Source organism: Hydra vulgaris, chromosome 12 (assembly GCF_038396675.1).
Source record: "Hydra vulgaris chromosome 12, alternate assembly HydraT2T_AEP".
Taxonomy (NCBI): Eukaryota; Metazoa; Cnidaria; class Hydrozoa; order Anthoathecata; family Hydridae; genus Hydra; species Hydra vulgaris.
Genome location: NC_088931.1, coordinates 39,202,645 through 39,225,486, shown reverse-complemented (window position 1 = coordinate 39,225,486; position 22,842 = coordinate 39,202,645). Strand labels below are relative to the sequence as shown.

The following is a 22,842-nucleotide window of genomic DNA, read 5'->3' as shown; positions in this document are numbered from 1 at the left end:
AATATTTCAAGAAAAAGATGTTATTCTAGCATAACACCATATTAAGATGATGTAAAATATTTATTATTTTAAAATTATGACCTTATAACTATTGGTTGATCATAGTTGCCACCTAATTTGATTTTTTGTTGTAAATTTTAAATGAGATTTGCTGTTTAATGTTATTAATTGATATTATCGTGTCACTCTTTCTCCAAGTGCCATTATTATTAATTTTGTGAAATTGATTGAAACTACATTTGAAAATAACTGCTAAGGTAAGAGCTTCATAAATTTATTAAAACTATTTAACTGGCGTTTGTGGTATATATTCTAAATAGGTTTTTGTCTAAGCAGAATATAAGTGAAGTGATTTCGCCACAGAATGATAGATCAGTCCCACAGTTAAAAAAAATATATAATCTACAATATTTTTGCTTTCTAAACTATATTTAACATTAATATCTATTAATATATAAACAATTTTATAAAATCATTGGGAATTATCGTATGATATATTTATTTGAAGTATTTTGAAGATATGATAAATCAATAGTTTTTAGATATACATTTAAAACTAAAATACTTTATAATTTACTTAAAAATAGTATTCTAAAATTCGCCTAAAATTTTGTATTTGAAGCTGTCATTTGTTCTAATTGAATGCATTTCTTATATTCGCATTTTTTTATCATTATATGCTCACCATCGTTGATTGTTTATAGCCACTATATCGATTAGCATGTTTAAAATGCGCCATTATAAAATGCAAGCATCGATATTTAAAAAGATTATTAAACAATCGGTAATAATAATCTTGTTGCATTTTTACCCTAAGTGCCATAATCTAAAACTCGCTGTATATTGCCTATGTTTCAAATGGTACGCAAGTATCTCCCAAAGAAAAAGAAACCCTATAGTGATACCAATCTCCAACTGGCTATTCAAGCTGTTAAAGATGGCGGTAAAATATCAACAGCAGGTGAAACATTTGGAGTCCGAGATTAACGCTGAAATATAAGATAAATGGGCGTCGACAAACACGCTCTTGTGGGAGAAAAAATTAGTGTTTACAAAGCCTGTAAAAAAAGCCTGTTTACTATTGGTTGTTCCTATAACAGAAACAAGCACTAGTAAACAGGTTTTTTTACATGGCAGATCGTAGATTTCCATTGACAACAAATTCTTCGAGGTATAATGCTTATTTACATTCTAAAAAACTACATCGCCGTCGATTACTTCAAAAAGATTTGCCCACTACATTGTATAAATCTCAGTCAGATTACTCACTTATATCAAAAATAAAAAATCTCTGGATGTGTTTTCCAATCCAAGTAACTCAAAGAGGAAGAAGTTCTCCATCAAATAAAAAAAAGCAAGTGGTTCAAGAAAAAAAAGGAATTTTTACCCAATCCAATAAAAGCATCCCAGTAGGCACGCAACGTTTTATTCACGTTTCAATCACGTGTATTTTAGGTGACTTCGTCCAGGTTACTATTTTACGTGAAAGTCACGTGAAAGTTACGTGCCAAAATATCTCGTCTTTCGGAACTTTTTTTATTCTCAAAAAAAACTGGCATAAGAAATGTGAAATAAAATTTTTTATTATATTAATTATTTTTTTATAGTATAATTTTTGTATTCATTATATTAGTTATAATTATTCACTTCTATGATAATATAATTAATTTTTATTGTAGTATTATCATAATTAAAAAAAAAAAAAATTGGTCTATATAATATCTTTTAACGCAATGCATTTAAAACAGAACTAAAAAGAACAATATATTCTAAGTTGTAATATCTAATATCTGAATTATATCAAATTAAGTTAAATAAATTAGTACCCTGTTTGCCGTCCCTATTTGCCACACAAATAAGATTAAGCTCAAATACAAGGTATGCTTTTTTTCTACTTTATGATATAATATTTTAGACTGGCGAATTTGTCCATTTTGCTTACTTAATTTAGTACGAAATAAGTTATGTTATATTATAACATTATAACTTATAACGTTATAATTACATTATAACGTTATAACTTATAACGAATTTAATATTAAATTAAGTAAGCTACATGGACAAATTATAAGTTGTAGCAGAACTTATTCTTGATTCTTGAGCAATAATAATGTCTCTAGAACTTCTGTATACATTATTACTCAAGAGTCGTTTAGATAAAAACCCAAAATAGATTTTCTTTCTTTATTTGGTTTTTATCAACAAGGTTAAAGAATTTATCCAAGATAATATCAATAAATAAATGTGTTATGTTATTTATTATTGATATATGTATATATTATTATTAAATACTTTATCTTTTTATAATATATGACATCTTGATCTCGTGCTTTACTTGTTAAAAAGGTTAATACTGTTAATACTTATTTATTTCCTTTTTTTATATTATTTGAATATTATATGAATATTATATATATATTTGAGTTATATGAAATTATTATTATATATATATTATATGACTTTTATTACTATTGTTATTATGTACAATATAAAACAGGTTATTAACACGGATTTGTTCGATGTTTTCCCCACAAAAAGATAATTATGATGCTATTGTATTTGAAACTGCATTTTACCTATCTTTCAATGTTAACAACCTTCCAATATGTAAAGCAAGTTTCTCTCAAGTATAGCATTGCTTTTTTAAAAATTGTTTAATGATTTAGATCAAAGAAATAGCAACACCAGAAAATCTTGTTGCCAAAACAGTTGGTGACTCACCATGTAAGATTTGTGTTAAAAATTTGTGATTTAAGATGATTATTTAATATTCATATTATTATTTAAGTTTTTATTTGTTTCTTTTGAGCTAAATTTGGTGTTGTGAGCTATTATTGGAGAAAATATCGACTTATTCATTAGATAAAGTTTAATGCCTGCTCTTACCCCGTTTCCTTCTTCATGTTTCAATCTTGTATATTTAAGGTGACCTTGTCCAGGTGACAATTTTACTTGATTAAAACGTGAATGTTACGTTGCCAAAATATTGTGTATTTTGGAACTTTTTTTATTCATAATAAAAACCTGTGATTAGAAACTTGGAAAGATATTCTTTATTTACTATTTTTTTATAATTTAGTTTCTGGGATTATCTCATTCGGGATATTCCCGGAATACCAGATATTTTTCTGAAATTTATCTTTTTCCAAATATCCGAAAAATTTTCCATACATACAACTTATATTACAAGTTCCATACATACAACTTATATTACAACATATAACAAGTATATATTATTCATCTATTTGTTTTTATGTTGTTTTAGTCATCATTCATACAAAAACTAAGAAAAGTTTTTAAAAAATTGAGAAACAACTTGGCTGAATGCAAAATTATGGGAAAAATGAGGGGGGAAATGTTCTGAATTTTTTCAGGATATTTTCCATAAATTTTTTCAGGATATTTTAAATATAATGATTACATGAAATATGTAGTTTATATATTCATTATTGTAATTACTTTTTATTTTACTTTTATAATAATGTAATTATTTTGCATTGTAATTTTATAATAATTTAAAAAGTAGGGCGTAAGATATCTTATAACTTCGCAATGCATTTTTGACAAAAATAAAATGTCACATATATAATATTTTATCCAAACATATTATCTTATAACTAAGTTTTATCAATTTAGGTTTAATAAATATATTATAAAGCTTAGTTCAAAATTGTGTAACGTTATGGCAGATAATTATCATATTGCAACACGCAAAAGATCAAACCCTACTACAAGGTATACTTTTTTTTCTACCATATTGTATATTATTTTAGACTGTCAAATTTGTCAATGTAATTAATTTGATAATAAATAAGTTATTATAACTTATTTAATATTAAATTTGTTAAGCTACATGACAAATGATAAGTTCTGCATAAAATATTATTGACAAGGAAGACCCAATGGTATTGTTATGTTATTGCCTAGGAGTATCATTCTGTAGTAAGACCCAATAACCTTTTAACTTTTAAAGTTTGACTTTAAATTTCACTTTTCCCTCTCTTTGTCTTCTTTTTTGATCGCACTCTGTAGTAAGAATTTGATTTAATTCATATCTTGTTGGAGAATGCAACTTGATTCTGAGTTGAATTTTCAGCACTCTGTATTTATTGGTGACCTAATTTGATAATACTTTATTATACATATTTTTAGTTTTATACTTAATATATTATATATAATTAGGGGTAGATGAGGCTCCTTAGCCATGGTGAATGTTTCCACAACAAAAGGAGCCTCAAGGTGAAAATCTGACCATGGATAAGGAAAATCATGATATAAAATCCCCACTATAATGCTTTGTGGTTATGTGATAACTATTACATTTTTATAAATTGTTTTAATTTTTGTGTGCATTCTAAAATGACATTTAATGCTGTTCAAAACTTTGTAGATTACTCATTTAAAGCAACTTCGTGGGCTGTCACCTTTGCATCTAGTGAGTTAATGTATGAACAAGTTAATGCAGAAACAGATGCAAATATAAGAAGATGGAAAACAAAGTAAACAAATTATCATGTTATCACATAGTACACAGATGTTATCACATAAGGTGAGTACAGGTCTTTTTCTAATCACGCCCATTAGTTATTAACTTTATATAGATATAGATATAGATAAATCTATAGATAGATATAGATATATATAGATAAAAAATATTTTTTTAAACTTGTATTTTTTATTATGTACTTCTTTTTTTTTAATCATCTGTCGACTTTTTTGTTACATCTTTTTTATTAAATACTTATTTACTTTTTTAGCAATCAGAGTATAAAATTAGAAGGCAAATGACTTTTATTTTTTTACACTGTATGTAGTATTGTTTTCTTAAAATTATTTAATGATTTAGATAAAAGAAAACAAATAACACACTAGAAAATCTTGTTGCCAAAAGTAGTTAGCAACTCTCAAAGTAAGATTTGTTTTAAAAGTTTGTGATTTAAGATAATTATTAAATAATCATATTATTATTTAAGATTTTATTCGTTTCTTTTTAGCTAAATCTGATTCATTAGATAAAGTTTGATGCGTGCTCTTATAGAAGAAAATATCGACTGATTCGTTAGATTATGTTTGAAGCGTGCTTTTATGGGAGAATAGATATATAAGTTTGAAGCGTGCTCTTCGTAAGTTGCAGATCTACGACTTCGTACTTATTACTTATTGGATATAAGGAGGATATTTTAACAAAAGTGCAGCTTTTATTACAAATTAAAAATTTTTATGTCAAGAACTAATATACTGACTAATAAAACCATGTATTTTAATACGTATTAAATATTTCCTCGACGATGAGTTTCTTTTCTTTACACGAATCCAAACACTTATAATTGTAATTATAAAGCATAATTATTGCTTAAATATTACGTGCCAAAATTAACGTAAAAAGCACGTCTTTTGGACAGTTTATGGGGACCAAAAAGTCACCTAAATATCACGTGCCAAAAGTAACGTGAAAAACACGTCCATAAATCACGTGAATTGGTCATTTCATGGGGACCAAAAAGTCACCTAATTGTCACGTGCCAAAATAACGTGAAATTCACGTTTTTGTCACGTCGCTGTGCCTACTGGGATATGACTCAAAAAAGCGGAAATCCCATAGTTTAAAATCATTATTAAATCAAAAGCTACCGAGTACATCAAAAGCTTATAACAGAAACAACAAAAAACTACTGACTACTGTGTGTGCGGTTTTGCATGGGTGGATTCATTAGAAGACTGGCTCCAATGCGTTTCTTTTCTTATATGGACATGTGAAGCCTGCTTTAGCATCGACATGTGAACAGAATGAGCTTTATTTGACAAAATATAATAAAGCTCTTTTTACATTGGCGAAATCGCCCCATAAAAGGCGAAATCGCCCAATATAAGTGAGTAATACAAATCGATGTTCATAAGTAGAAAAAATTTTTTTTTTGAATTTTTAAACGCGATCAAACTAAATATAGTTTATTCAATATTATTCAGTTAATGGTATACGGAAAAAACGTATCAGGTTGACCAGACAACATTAAAGCAGCAAAAGTGGCGAAACCGCCCCGGTCTACCCTATATACCTAATTTTTATGTAAACTAATAACTTTTTATTGATTAAAAATTCGTATAATTTTTTAATTCAATGGTTTTAAAAAAAGTGTTTGTAAATGAGGTATGATCGGGTGGTTTCGGATACATGTTTGGATGGTGGTTCCAGATAACTTAATCCGTTTACAAATTAAAAATGAACAACTTTTTTTATACAAATAACAATACATTTAATATAATACACAAACCCATAATAGTAATCCATTTAATTCTAATAAAAGACCTAAGATTTGAAAAAAGTGATGTTTATAATAATCTTTATATTTCTAAATGATGACATTTTTATTCTCATTCCTTATATATCAGAGGCAATTTTTAAAGGTGATTTTTTTTATAATTGTGTTGAGAACAATCCAATGCTAATTATTTATATATTATAGGGTGGGTTAATCTAGCCCTTTTATTAGCTACTTTTAATTTTGAGCAAATAAAATCTCTATTAAAATTACGATTTGACATCATTTTTAGTAAACATCAAAAAAAGTTTATACATAATTTTAAAGTTGTCTAAGAGGCACTAGTTTGAGTTGTATTATATAGACCCACATTTTCTATCTCTTTTAGCTAATTTCCAAGAAATGCAGGGCATTCTTGTTCATAGTTTCTATTACAAATTTTCTTGATATCGAATAAATCATATTATAATTCACCAAATTGAGTATATGATATTCAAATTTAAAAGTTGAAGTACTTATAAAAGTCAAAGCACGATGAAATTATGTTTAAGGAGGAATTTATAGCGAAAACTTTATTGAAAATAATCAAAAATTTGTTATGTTATGTATTAGAAATTCATTATCCCACATGTTTTTATATAATAAAAATTCATTGTGCAACCCTTCAAAATTGTTACGCTGCGTTATCTACTAGTTTTAATTAAAAACATAATATCATTTCATCTTTTACAATCATCTAAAGAAATCCATAACAACAGAGCTCCAGAAAAATCAACCCAGAAACATAGTTAGACTCTTAATTTATACTAATTTTCATTTTATAGGCATTTATTGTTGTATGAGTATAAGGTTCTTAACGGCACAAAACACATTGGCATATAGACCTACATTACCCCACCTAAAAATGTTGCTTCTTTCAAAAGAAGTATGCATCATTTTGTCTTAAAACTAGTTGAACCTATTATCTGGTAATTTTTCTTTCAGATAAAACATTTTCTAATTGTTAAACCCCGTTTTTAATACCTTTTTCTGAAGTTTAAGGTTAAACTTTAAGTTTAAATGTTTGCGTCATTTTGAATAAATAGTATACTTAAAAATTTGCCTAGTAAGCTTATAATTAAAATTTAGAGAGCTAATTTAACTACCCATAACATACTGAAAAATAAATGCTTCTACCTAAAACCTTTCTTCTGAAAAACTGATAAATGTTGATTAGACCTACACTACCCCTATGACTCTAAGGGGTGATGTAGGTCTAGATTTTAATTAACATATATAGGTCTAATCAACATTTAGATTATTATCAACATTCTAATCATTGTCTAATCAACATTTAGACTAAGTTAGACCAACATTATCCTATCCTACCCTACAAACCTAAATTAAAAAAAATGAAATCTAAACGAATGACAAAATAAATAAAAAACAAACCAGAAAAAAAACATAGAATCAATATGCTTTTATTTTAATTTAAAAGTGTTTCACTTAGTGTTTAAGATTAATTCTCGAAAAATGAGAAATTGAGAATGAGCTTCTCGAGAATTTTCGAGAAGTTTTGAGAAATGTCAAAATCCTAATTTTTTTTTTTAATTTTGACACAATTTATGATCATAAAATGTATATGGACAAACATTGGGTTAAAAAAATAGCAGAGTAAATATAAAAGTCAGTTAATATAAGAAAAAAATGGCATAAAAATATGACGAAAAAAAGATATACTCTAAAATATTCAAGTGTAACACGTTTTTAATTGTTATTTATTAGTTAGCTTATAAAAGAAAAAAATACTAATACAAAAATGTGAAACGAAAACACCAATTAGACAAATTATAAGCACATAATTAATAATTGTTATTTATTGTTTTTGAAGTAATATTTTAAAAAACATAACGCATTCAATGACGTGTTTGATAATCTATTTCTTTTTTTTTGTAATAAAATCATTACCAAGAAATTCGTTTTGCGTCAAAAAATTCGTTTTGCGTTGAAGTTGATTTCATTGAAGATAATGCATCTTTTAGATTTTCCGAATTTTCTGACCTTATTCTATTTGTTTGTTATTTTTAACCTTATTCTGACCTTGTTTGGAATATGCTGCATTCTTTTTTAAGTGTCTGATAAAGATTCTGGTTATCATTATCGCAACGTTGGCGCGGCATAATTTCTTTTGTTGTATTTGTTATAGCTAAATTTATCATTTTTTGACGAAGACTTTAAAAAGAAGAAGCATATTTTTCATCATTTTTTGGATTATGTAAAAATTTGTATAGAGATACAACATTATCATTTCTCCTTTTACATATTTCTTCTTTGATATTGTTTAAGAATTCTCTACTTATTTGGTTCCTTCTACATTCCTCCTCTAATTTATTAAATAAAAATTTTAAGGCTCCTTCGGCCGTTAATAATGTTGAATCTGTTCGACCTAAAGCTTTACAGTAATTCGTGTTGGTTCAAATACAGCTAATAGAATTTCGCTATTTGTATGTAATTATCTTTCCACAAGTGGTTTAAATTTAATTCACTTAATGCCATTTGCACACACTTTTTGATTTTTATGAACCGTTTCACCATTATTTCAATAGTATTCCAGCGTGTTTTACAGTCTAGTAGCAAAGCCAATTCTTTTTGTACTTGGTTTTTAACATATTTTTGTAGAACACCATTTTTCACTGGAGAATTTTTTAAGAGTTTTACAATTTTTTGTATTCCTACAATTGCGTCTTTAATTTGGGATTTAAGTTGAAAGTTTTTGCTACGTAACACGTCAATTTCCAAATTAAAGTCATCTTCTTCTGTACCTCCAATGCTAGCATCATCGTCACTATCTACAGTCTCATGCTCGTCTACAGATTTATTTATTTCATTTTTCGGTTCAGCGTAAAATGTTTTCAAAACTGCTAGATGTATGGCATGATTGTAGCATAATTGCTGCAAGGCAGGCGAAAATCTACCAAATTTCTTCATAATCGCAGCACCATCGCTCATAACAGCCACAATATCTTCTTGTAAAGATAGACCAAACTCTTCTAACTTTTACGACAGTATTTCCAAAGTTATTTCTGATGTACAACTTCCTTCGATAAAAATCAAACCAAGGTTATAGGAAATATTTTCATTATTTTTCTATAAATGAACATATGAATCTACGATTTTCAACGCTTGTCCGTTCATCAATAGATACGCTGAACTTTCTTTCTTTGTCCTTTAGTTTCTTTATAATCTGTACTATCTCTTCTTTTTTGCTATGGTAAAATTCCACCATTAATTGTCTCACCTTATAAGGATTTTGAGGTAATCTGAATCCCCTGGCGGTCATACTTTGCCGTATAAATTTTTTTTTTAGTTATTTTATCGAACAATATACCGTCCTCAGCAGCCAATTTAGAAATCGATTTAGCCAGGGTTGGTCGTTTTACAAATTTTAAAACAGTTTGATTAGTTAGATTTTCAACTTTATCCCGTTTATTTTGATGAGACGTAGAACTTTCTTATATGCGAGTGTATTTGTGGACATTTTCAAGATGTCTCCGCATGCCAATCGTTGCTGAACCTTTGCATAATAATTTTCTCGTACATAAATTGCAATGTGTTTCATCGTTGTTTATTTTAAAATATGACTTCACATCTTTCTAAGTCTTGCCCTTGTCGTTGTTGCTCATTTTTTCTATAAAAACTAGAATAAATAAAATAAATTACAGGTAACTTTTTGTAAGATCGTTTGAAAGAATCAAACAAATCACAAATTTCTTTAAAAATTTAATCGTTCTTTTCTTATGCAAAATATAAAGTATTGCAATAAATTATTACTTGAAAACTTTTGTTATCATAGTATTAGTATCTAATGTAAAAAAAGAAACCAGAAAGAAAAAGGAAACCTTGCGCAGCATTTGGCTTACGCACATGCAAAGAACGTAGAACTATAATTTGAATTAATCATTAAAGCAAATAGTATTAAATTTTTTCTCGAGAACTTTTATTCAATTTCTCGAGAATTGAGAAATAAAAATAATGACTTTTTCTCCAGAAATTCTCGAGAAAGTATTCTCAAGATTAAACCCTAGTTTCACTACAAAGAACTTAGAAAAAATCGAAGCTTCAAAGTTATTTAATTCAAGCATAATTAATTTGAAACTTAATTATTTAAAAATTTGAAACTTTGATATTTTCAAATGTCTACAAAGCAAATAAAACATAATAAAAAAAGTTCCCATAAGAGCCCTCGACCAATGCTGATATAACAGTCGCGCCTATCAATCTATGCACTACAACAACGTTGTGAGAAGAGAAGAATTATTAGGTTTTAAACTATTAATTGAAACGCTTTTAAATTAATTAAGTTTGAACTATTAACTGAAACTATTAAAAAATATCTTAGTGTTATGCTTTTATTTTCTCTAATTATTTTTTTATTCGTTAAGTCAGTTTCTCATTTCAGTTTATGATTTGTTTATTTTTAATTTTCTCTTAAAATTAGGTTTTTGATTTTTCACCGCATTTAAAACTCGCAAATTATCAATATATGCAAAAAAACAGTGGCCAAGTAGTTAAATAAAAAAAAATTGTATGCGTGGTCATATTAGACATACGACCGCACGCCTTTCCTGAGTAGGCTTGCTAATGATTTTTTAAAACTATACCTATGTCAAAATCTGCGCATAGAATGATAACTCATGGTGCTTCTTTTATAAGGTATTTTAAGTATCCTCTGATAGGCTGTTTGTCTAAGAGTGCTATTATAGCCAGAAACAAGGAAAACAAACCTGCACCAGTTTTGTTTTTCTGCACCTCTGACTTTCTTTACAGAAAACACTAGGAATACAGTTAATTGTTTATTTATGATATCTGATATGTACCTCTATTGCAAAAAAAAAAGGATAATAAAAGAGTGAAGGTAAAACAGTTTAATAAAGCGAAGTTACATTCAGTGACAGATCCAGGGTTTTTTGGTGTTTGAGCTAACTTCCAGGCACGGAGCAAACTCCAAACATTTGTATGTTTATACTATCAAATAATGAGGTTTTGCAAAAAATTGCGATGAATGGAGGCTAGGAACAAAAAGCCCTTTAACTTCATACTCCCACCCCTCTTCCTTACTCCAAACGCAAGGGTCAACAACTTCATAAAATATTTTTTTTACTATTCTCAACTAGACTTTTATTCATCTATAAATTTTAAGTTTCATAGTATTATCTCTCAGCGTTCAAAAGTTATGACCATATAAAATTTGTAACCCCCTCAATTTGAGAGGGTTTAAAACATAATTAATTAGTTTTATTTGCAACTTCATTTTTTGACAGATTGCAAGAACACTTTTTTTTTAATTAAAATTACCATTTTCATTGAAAATTTCAAACTTTGTATTGTCTTTAATGATCGCAAAAAATTATTTTGTACAATAAGTTTTACTTATTGTACAAAACAATTATTTGCGATCATTAAAGGCAATACAAAGTTTTAAATTTTTAATGAAAATGGTGATTTAAGTAAAAAAAAGTGTTCTTGCAATCTGTCAAAAAATGAAGTTTCAAATAAAACTAATTAATTATGTTTTAAACCCTCTAAAATTGAGGGGGTTACAAATTTTATAATTTTTTTATAATTTTAACATTTTTATAATTTTAACATTTTTAATTTTGTAAAATAGAAAGTTAAATATGCATAACCACTTTGAGTTTTATATTAGCAATAACTTTTAACTTATCGGTTAAGTTGTCACAAAAACGTCATAAACTTCAAGTAGTCCCAAAAATACTTATTGTTAACTAGTGACAACAATGTAAATTTAATCGTATATTATTGTGAGTGGAGCTAGTTTATTAAAACTAAATGTAAATACTTTAATATGCTTTCATTATTAAAAATAAAGTGATGAACTATTTAAATATCTTATATTAAATTCAGCAAATGCATTTTGACAGGCGAAAAAGATTTGGAGATCAAGAAATTTCAAACGTTAGCATCATCAAATAAATATGATGGTCGATCTTTTGCGAAATCTTTAACTTATTGTGTTTTATATGAACATATTTGTATTACATTTGTATTACATGTGATATATGTACTCTAATGATCTTTTATTGAAATACAAGTTATCTATTAAATTATTACGCATTGCTCAACTAATGGAGGTTTTTGTTTAAAATAGTCTACATTCTATTTTTATTATTTGTATTCCTTTTTTAGGTAGGTAAACGTCAAGTTATTTCAACTTTATCTTCCAGCTATGTTAAGTCTCCCTTTTAAGTTAAATTCTAGGTTTTGTGTAAATATTTGTCATTATTAAAAACAAAAATGTAAAAAACAACTATAATGAACTAAAGTAACATTAAAATGAGTAATAGCAAAGCAACAATTAAACACTGGTCAAAAAACGGCTGCCATGCATGGACCATGCAAACGGTGAGCAGCAATTGGCATGGTTCATGCTTGTTGCTGTTGCTGGGCCGGTCATGGCATCAATGATGGACCATGCATAGACCAAGCACAGAGAGTTTGCTGGGTGGTGACAGCTCTTCTGATAACTTTAAAATAAAGATAAAATAACAGAATGCTGAGTGATATTTTGAATGTTATGCTAATAATAGTTTGTCATTTTCTATTTTTTGGTAAAGAAATTGTAGTATTGTTCATAATAACAGTTCAAAGTTTTTTTTTTGTTTTTTTTTAAATTTAAAAAAAATTTTGTAAATTTTAACTAGTAATCAACTAGTCTAGGAAGACAAATCTCATGAACTACAATGAAGAACCATATCGGTGAGCTGCTCTGCGTTAAATTTTTATAAAAACGACTTTTTTCATAGCCATAAGTTATTAAAAACATCTATTAGAATAAAACTTTATAAGAAACTAAAGACCCAAGAATCAAATGGTAACAGATTTGATTATTATATTTAATGACGTTGTTTATTATTAAATCAAGTTTATGATATTATTGTTATTTGTTTCACCGTGAAGAAAAATGTTTAAAATTAGTTTATATAAAATGCACGCGTGGGACAATAAGAAAATAAATTTAGTCTTATCACCAAGTAATAAATATAAAAAGATATAGTTTATAAAATTCTATAAAATATTAGTCTGGAAATAGTCCGAATGAACCAAAAAAAATACTATAAACTGTTTTTTTTATTAAAAAAAACAAGTAATTTACTTTTGAATATAGAAATATAAACAAAATTTCGATGTCTTGTGAAAAAATCAGTTCATTATGTTGAATGCTTCTTTATTTGTAAGTCTATTTCCTTCTTTTATCTTAGAGCGACGCACAGTGCGCCGTTGTGAAGCTCACGCAAGGAACTTGCTTGATTTTAAGGATACCCAAAGAGTCCCAAGCTGGACTTTGAATTCCAGTTCATTGTTTATAAAGCCCCCACTTGCAGATTTGCCAGCGGCAGCAACCCAATACCCTACCGATGATTATAAAGGAGAATAAAGTGGAATGATTAAAAATGACAGCTCGCCTCGCTTTCTATCTTAACAGGATTACAGGCAAATAATGATGCTTAAACTTGATTTACGCCAACTTCATTTATATATTCTTTCTAAATTCATGTTCTCGCTAATTATTACTACGACATTTTTTTTGTTTTTTATTTTATATTTCATGTTAATTTAATGTACTTAATATTCACAAGCGGTTCTCGATGATAAGACCTGAAGGTTTTCTGCGAAGCTCCGTGTTCTTAATATTCACGAGCGGTTCTCGATGATAAGACCTGAAGGTTTTCTGCGAAGTTCCGTGTTCTTTTTTTTTTTTGTCTTTATTATTATACCTATTTTTTTTTTTTTTTATTGTAATAACGATTTTTATCTTTACTATTTTATTGTACTAATTTATTTAATATTTAAGAAAAGAACAAAATAAAAAAAAAATAAAAAGAAAGTAAATAATTAACAACATATTAACAAAATATCATTTTAAAACTATTAAAATGGTAAACCACGTAATCTACATCAAAATATTCTAGAGGTTTCCACATATAGTTACGCAAAAGTGATTGGGAACAAGTGGGAAATCAAATAATTTCCTTTTTCAATAAATAGTTTATTTAAATTTCACCCCTAAATAATCGTTTTTTATGGTTACATTTTAAAAGTGTTGTTTTTCTCACACGCAGGGAAAAAAACGATGCCTGCTAAATAGAGGGGAAGAAACCCTTTTGTTTACATGAGTTAATTGTAATTAGGGACCTCTCGTAATTGGAATATTTGGAATGTCTACCTTTTCCGTTTCCCACTTCTTTTAACTTTTCCCTACCAATGAAAAGTCTTTAAAGTGTAATTTGAATTAATTAAAACACTTACATTATTAACTATATGTGAAAGTTGAATCAAGTGGGCACGAAGCTCTTAACTAAAAAACTTCAGAAGAATGTGTAAATAAATATTTTTTATTGTATTTTTTTTATTCTTTAAAAATATATAATATTAAACTTTTCATTACTTTTGAAATAAATTAAACAACACGTTTTTTTTATTGTAAAAAATCAACGAGTTTTTTTTTTTTTTTTTTTAATACAAAAAATAAATTATTTCCTGTCTTATGTAAGATATTAAAAAGGTGTAAAACATTAAAAAAGATCTTTTTTTCCCCAAAAAGTCATTTTCATCACATATCAAAATCTAATCGTAGGAGAAAAGGGACGATTTTTTTTTTCATTTATATACATATATATATATATATATATATATATATATATATATATATATATATATATATATATATATATAAATTTCTGTATGTATTAATCATATTGTTGAGAGGTACTAAATTTTTGAAATGTGTTTACACTAGTCATTTAAAATATGCACATAAAATTAAAAATTTTGTTCATTATTCATCTTAGAAATGAACATTTTTACAAACATATTCAAAAAATGTTGGTCAAATTTATACCACACTTTTATTCATATGTAAATTTGACAGTGTGAATTATTAAATGCATTGATGCATTGTTGTGTATGATATTTTATTTATCTACTAGCATCATAGTTAATTATTTAAAGTAGCTAGTCTTATAATTTTTCAAAGTCTTTTGAGTAATTTAAAATTAAAACAAAATTTATGCAATGGGTCGCAAAGCAGTGAGCTCTATGCGGCGACAACTTGTAAAAAACTTAATTCAACAGCAATTTAATATTGCTGGTATTGCTAAACGTGCTACAGCTTTCACAAAATTTGTCTATAATACTGCTGATAAAATTAAATTGAGTTTACCAATGAAAAATGAACCAGATCAAGGATGTGGTAGGTGCACTAATTGTGACACTTTCTAAAAAAAAATTGTACTGATTCAAGAAGAAAAATTGCTATGAAGTTGAATGCTGCAAAAAAAAAAAGCATTAGTGCAAGAACAGTTTGTTGTCGTTTGTTAGAAAAAGGGTTGAAAAGTTACACACAGAAAGCCTTATGTTGATAACAGACGTTGTTATCAACATAAGGCTCAGAAAAAGAAGAGACTCACTTGGTGTAAAAACTATGATGATCGGACTCGAAATCAATGGTATCATGTGGTATTTAGAGAAGAACCACATTTTGATGTCATAAATAGAAAGAATCGTAAGTTTATATATTGTCTCCTAATAAAAAAGATTTACTATTTAACTTTACAACAAGAGCACAAGGTGGTGATGGAACTATTTCTGTATTGGGATGCTTTTCTGCAAATGGAATAAGTTTATTGAATTTTTAAAAAGGTTGTTTATGGTGGTATACCCCCTTCAAAATTATCTTGGAAGTGAAATCTTATAGTCAAAATTAAAATTAAGCCTATGAAAGATCTTATTAAACGAAATCGATTTATAAAATTACAGGTGGTTATGTTGTCATGACAATCACCTAAAATGGCGGATATAGGAAAATATGCACGTCACACTGTCAAAAATATCTTAGATTCTATTAGAGTATTCAAAGTAAAACTTGGCCCAATGATAAAAAACAGTTTGATCTATGCAACCTGCCAAAAGTTTTTAAATCTGACTATTAGTTTCCATGTACTACACGGATAGCACTACACGGATTATGAAGATTTTTAAATAAGCCAATTTTCAGTGCTGAAACAGCAATATCTCAAACTCTGAAATGTTTTATAATTAACTTTTGGCAGATTGCATACATCATATAAAAACACATCATTGCTGAAAATTTGATTAAAAACTGATTACTAGAAAATGAAATAACTGTGACGGGAGATTGAAACATAGAAGTTAGCAAAAAAACCCTTTTAAAATTAAAAAAGAGAAAAAAATGCAAAAAATATTTTTAAAATAAACAATGTCTGTGAATTTAAAACAAAATGTTTAAAAGCTACCAGCAGCATAAAGAGTTCCTTGTTTTTGCTTTTTCTTATCATTTTTGTTCTTTTTATTGCCCCTGATTGTTTTTCTACGCAACTTTACAATGGATTTATTTTTGTATGACGATTGATACAACCGTATTTTATTTTCTCAATTGCAGCCATCTATCATAAATGTTCCTGGAATCATATTGAGTTTTTTATAAGTCATTACTGATGCTTTTCTTCCAATATTAAAGTTTGCAATAGCATCATATGTTGCAAATTTTAAATGTAACAATGAACAGAATTTAGTTTTTGGTACTCGTTCCCATATCATCATGTTAAGACTCTCATTTTGGTTCTGAGTTTTTTCATGCATACATTTTGCAAGTAATTCATTAGAGCTAAGTTCTTTATAAATTGGCTTTAGTAACTCAATAATATCACGTGGCAAACCAGGGCCAGGTTTATAGAGAGAAGGTTGATTGGGATGTTTTTGATCAACATTGTGCTAGCACCAACTTTTTTCACCGTTTGGACAATAGGTGTGGTAATTATTTTCTTTTGAGGAAGCAACATGAAACAATGAAGCAAGTATAGCACTGCGCATTTCATGAACAGACGGATTTTTGGTTCTTACTGCAATTCCATAATAGTTTTGCAATCTGTCAATTGTTGCATCAGTAAGTCTTCCTTTACCACCTAGGCACCTTTTCTTTTTCAATTTTCTGAATCGTGTGCCAACTCTTTTTTGCACATGACCAACACATTCTAATTTTGAAACTATTGTATCACCATACACTCTTTCAACAAATGAACATGCCTTACTATCTCCGTCACCATAAAATTCAGTATAGCGAAGTTTATATTTTTCAATCAATTGTTCAAAATTGATTTTGCTCCAGCAACCTCCATACCGGTGGATGGGCCAGTATAGTTGAGGTTACAAAAATGAGTATTTTTTAGCATTTTATATGTATCAGGGTCTGTATTTTTTTTCTTTAAAATCAAAAAACATTGTTTGCAATATTTGGATAATACTTCACAATCCAAAACTTTTCCTGTAATCATTGATATTGCAGTATAAACACCGTTGTATGAGGAAAAACCTCGACGTTGCCAAGTACCATCACAAGAAACACTGGTATTTATTAAATTGAATTCATCAGCAGTATGTTGGGATGCTTTTATAATTTCAAGTGCAGCATCAGACATGGTTTCTACTGCAATTGCTTCAACTTTAATAGCAATTTTTCAAACAATTTTAATGTAAGTGTTTTTAGTCATTGGCGGTGGAAGATCCATAAGATAACAGAATCTTTTAAGGCCAGTATGGCCTTGTCCACATGAACGCATTGCATAAACTGACCTTTGGTTAATATCAAAGGCTCTACAACTTTCAGAACCACACTTCATGGATGTAAAAAATTCATGATTGAATCCACATTTACAAAATATAATCAATAACCTGGAAAGTCCAAATTTTTTTTTTTCATTTTTTGCTAAATTAAGTCGACAAGTTTTACATTCTGGACAACATAACAACTGAACAACAATGGCTAATAAAGTGCTATCAATTATTCTGTATCTGTTTTTTTTATTAGAACATGCAGAAGTATTAATAGGGTTTACCTTCGAATTAGATACATTTATTGAGCTCTGTGAATCTGTTAGTAGAAGACTGGTATTTGCTGAATTTGTTTTATTTAAAGTATATTGATTTCCATGAAATCTTTTTTTCTTTTTGTATTGAGTAGCAAATTTCACACGTTCTCTACCCATTAAAAGTATAAGGTTTAAAGAAATTTCTGGAAGAAGTTTATGAGAAATCCAGTTATTGCTTTTAATCTTACAGATGTTTTGATTAATGGAAAAAAGAAATAAATTATAAACTCATTTCAACAAGCTTTTTCTCAGTATCAAAAGTTATATTTGGGGAGAATTTCTTGGCCAAGTAAAAATTTAACCATTGCTATGGAGGTTGTCAAAGGCGCTTTAAAAAGTAAGGTTCAGTAAAGTTTGTTTTCCTCAAGTTACATACTGAATTTTAAAAAATGGTTTTCAGAATATGATTCTATGACAAATTTTAGACTAAATAAAACAACAAAAATTTTTTTGAAAAATTTGATATTTCTGAGGGGTATACCACCTTAAATGCTTCTTGTTATTTAGAATTTATTGCTAAATTTCCTGACTATATAGACACTCTTTTTGATTTTGAAGCTGATGATTGTTATACTATACAAGACAACGCATCATGTCACAAAGCAAAAAAAAACTCTGGAATAATTTGCAACGAAGAATATTTGGCTCCTAGAATGGCCGCCCACTTAACTAGATGCAAATTCGATCGAAAATCTTAGGTCAATTATTGAAAAAAAAACTCAAAAATTACAACATAAGCAACACAAATGACCAAAAGGATGCGATTCAAGACATTTGAGACAATACTTCAATCCCAGTGGGCACGGTACGTTATTAAAACGTTTTTTAGACGGTTTTAAAAGGTTTAAAACTAATAAAAACGTCCAAAGAACGTTTTAAAAACGTACTGTGGCCACTGGGATTGATCTTTGCATTAAATTGGTAAATTCTGTTCCAGATTGTATTTCTCAAATTTTTAGAACCAAAAAATCCAACAATTCTTCATATTACATCAAATTCTAATGTTTTTTCATCTAAAATTCCTACCATGTGCTATAATTTTGACCAGCTTATTTTTCTATATTATTACTAAGTGAACTTTAAAACATGTCAACTTTAAATGTATTTCAATTTTCATTCATTTTTGTAAAAAGTATAATGTTATTCTTCAGATAAAAAAAACAGTTATAGCTTTTCATTCAAACCTATTTCTATCATTTAATTTTTTATTTTAAATTTGTGCTATAATTTTGACTTTTATTTATAAGTATATATATATATATATATATATATATATATATATATATATATATATATATATATATATATATATATATATATATATATATATATATATATATATATATATATATATATATATATATATATGTATATATATATGTATATATTGGATGCTGATTACACATAGGATGGAGGAGAGGGAAGGGGTGAGGATTGGGTTTGCAATAATTTGGGCTTACAAATCTTAAATCCGCTGAAAATTTTTCTACAAATTTAAAGCAAACTGTATTGAAATTGTAAACAAAGAACAAAATAAAAAAAATAGATAAACGAATACATTCATGTATCAACAAGATACATGAATGTATCCAAGACACATGAATGTAACAACATTAAAAAATCTTTTAATTCAGAGTAACATTTTTTAATCATCACATTTTTTTCATCTATATATATATATATATATATATATATATATATATATATATATATATATATATATATATATATATATATATATATATATATATATATATATATATATATATATATATATATATATATATATATATATATATATATATATATATATATATATATATATATATATCTATATATATATATATATATATATATATATATATCTATATATATATATATATATATATATATATATATATATATATATATATATATATATATATATATATATATATATATATATATATATATATATATATACATTAATATTGAAAACTTTATTTTTTTTAAATTGGATTACAAAAAAACTTTGATTGAAATAAAAAAAATTATGAGTTTTTAAGAAACTTTTTTTTATTTTGTAACGTTTAAATTGTTATTAGTCATTTTAGTGGTGATTTGTATATTGTAAGTTTATCAATTTACTTTGGAGATTTCGGTTTTGAAATTAGTTTTTATGTATAACTATAACAACTAATATTCTCTGATTCTGTTGAAAACGCCGCTAAAAAAAATGTGAATTAAAAAAATTATTTCCGCTTCTACAGATTATTTAACCACTCGGTGTAGTTAAGGCAATTAAAAATATTACAGCGTCTGCATGATATTTTGTTGACTAAGACATATTTCCGTTAAATGATCAAGTCTGTGAATTATGAAAAGACGAAAAAAATTAAAATAATAAATTTTGCCGTATCGTAACCCAGGCAAAAGATTCTTTTTTTTGTTTTTTAATATTTTAAAAATCACGATCGCTTGTCCAAATTTGAATTAGATTCTAAATAAATACGCTTATTAGGTAAAATGAACATCATAATTTAATAATATGATCTGTTCTGATCGTTTATTGGCAATTTTTCTTATTTATATTCTTTCTTGGTCGGAATTCTAGTATTTTTTGTAAAAATTGATAGAAATATTGTACTTTGACAACTATATATAGTAAATGTACGTCAGAACCGATTAGAACTAGGATCTATAGTGGGTTAAAGCACTTTTTAAAAAGATTTTAATCAAATTCATGTTAACGCCGATGAGCGAAAATGATCTAAAGATTCCAAAATGGTGTTCTTTAGATTCACTATTAGGGGTATTAAAAATGTTTTGAAAATTATATATATAAAAAAAAGCTTCTTTAAATATTAAAAAAAACCCAAGGCAAAAAAAGTTATAACATCTAATAATACGCTGGTAAAACCATGCTAATTTCAAATAAAAGAATTCAAATAATTTGTAAATCGCCTTAACTACACCGAGAAGACGTTTATTTAATCGACGAGTTTCGTATTTATAAAACTCTCCTGACGTTTATTTAACCAAACGAGTTTCGTATTTAAAAAAGTTGAAAGTAAGAATAAAACTTTACAGTTAATGAAATTTTTAGTTATGATAATTCTGAAAGTTTATACTGTTCCTGCATTGTTTTGTTTTCGCTGCAGTGAATAAATTAACTTAAGCTGACCAGAATACTCTTTTCGTAGGAGAGTACAGCGCTAAAACTTATTAAACCTTAATTGTTTCTATGCTCTCCTACGTATAAAAAAAGTGTTCTGGTCACCCTAAATTAACTCGTGAAGTGCTTTTACATGTTTTACACGTTGGAACTTTATATATATATATTTTTTCTTAATTGAAATTATCTACGCATGTCTTCAAACATATCAAACATCATCGTAACAAAACTGCATTAAATCCCAAGAGATAAATATGAAAAATTATAAAAAAAAACTTAAAAAGAATGACAAATGTTAAAAAAGGTCAACTAGAGGTCAAGCAGAACTTTTGGCGGAAATTGAAAATTTTTAAAAATTGATTGAAGCGCAACAAAAAAAATTGAAATTCAAGATTCAGAAATAATTAAAAACAAAAAATCGGAAATTCAAAAAATACATCTAAGGGTGTTTCTGAAAAAAAGTACCAATTGAACAACTTATAGTTATAAATGCTACATTGAGTGAAAAGAAAGAAAGGGAAACGAGGTTAAAAAAGGTTGTTATATTTGGATTGCTGGAATCTCAAAAATCAAATTTATAAGAAAAATCTACATAGGACAAAGATAAAGTAAACCTAATTATAGCAAATATTGGTTCTACAGTTTTTATTAAAAGACTGAAATCAAGTAACTCATTTAAACCACGACCAATACTTACCGGTCTACAGGATGCATCGGGAGCGGAGAGACTGAATGATTTCAATTTGAGAAAAAAAATAATCAACCAACTTAATAACAACTTAGACGCTACTATTCCCTTTTGATATGCTATCCATGGAAATCAAGTCGTAGGATTTAAAAAACATTTTTAAGCAAACAAGTTTTCTCGTTTTGAAATGTATATATACAAATGCAACAGCCCTTAATAATAAAATGGATGAACTAAAACTTGTATGTTCTCTTATAAATTCAAGTATTTTAATGTAGACAAAAATATTGACTCTAATGAAATAAACTTATGTGAATTAGAACAAGTCTAGGTTGTAGTTGTAATAGAGAAATCAAAGTATTTAGTTGGTTGCATATATAGACCAAAAGAATTTATAAATGTTAATAAGTTGAAAAAAGTCTTTACAATTGCCAGTTCATTTATCAATGAAAAAAACTTTGTTGATTTGTTAATAATGGGAGATTTTAATTTTTCAAATATGCAATAGTCGAGCGGTCATGTACAACTTATTGAAAGTAACGATGATTCTGTAGAACATAAATTTTATGATATAGTTAATGACTTATACCTCATACAACATGTATCTGTTTCTACCTTTCAATTATCTGAAGAGGAAGTAAATAATACCTTAGATTTAATTTTTACAACGAATGATGAAAACATTTATAGTTTAAAAACAAGTACTCTTCTTGACAAATTTATAAAGGGTCATTTAATGATAATTTTCAAATATACTATTTAAGAATATATTAAAAGCAAAATACATCTTTGACT

At 27.1% G+C, this 22,842-nt stretch overlaps 1 long non-coding RNA gene across 6 annotated transcripts; it reads left to right on the top strand.

Moving 5' to 3' along the window:
* Positions 1–1,647: 1,647 nt before the first annotated feature.
* LOC136088713 (uncharacterized) lies at positions 1,648–5,286 on the top strand. 6 transcript variants are annotated; one of them, XR_010642421.1, is made up of 6 exons: positions 1,648–1,878; positions 2,667–2,724; positions 2,810–3,735; positions 4,391–4,549; positions 4,847–4,909; positions 4,995–5,286. It is a non-coding gene; the product is annotated as an uncharacterized LOC136088713 (long non-coding RNA). The 6 variants fall into 6 exon arrangements; XR_010642418.1 differs by having other exon boundaries at positions 2,667–3,735; XR_010642420.1 differs by having other exon boundaries at positions 1,651–2,724.
* Positions 5,287–22,842: the final 17,556 nt, after the last annotated feature.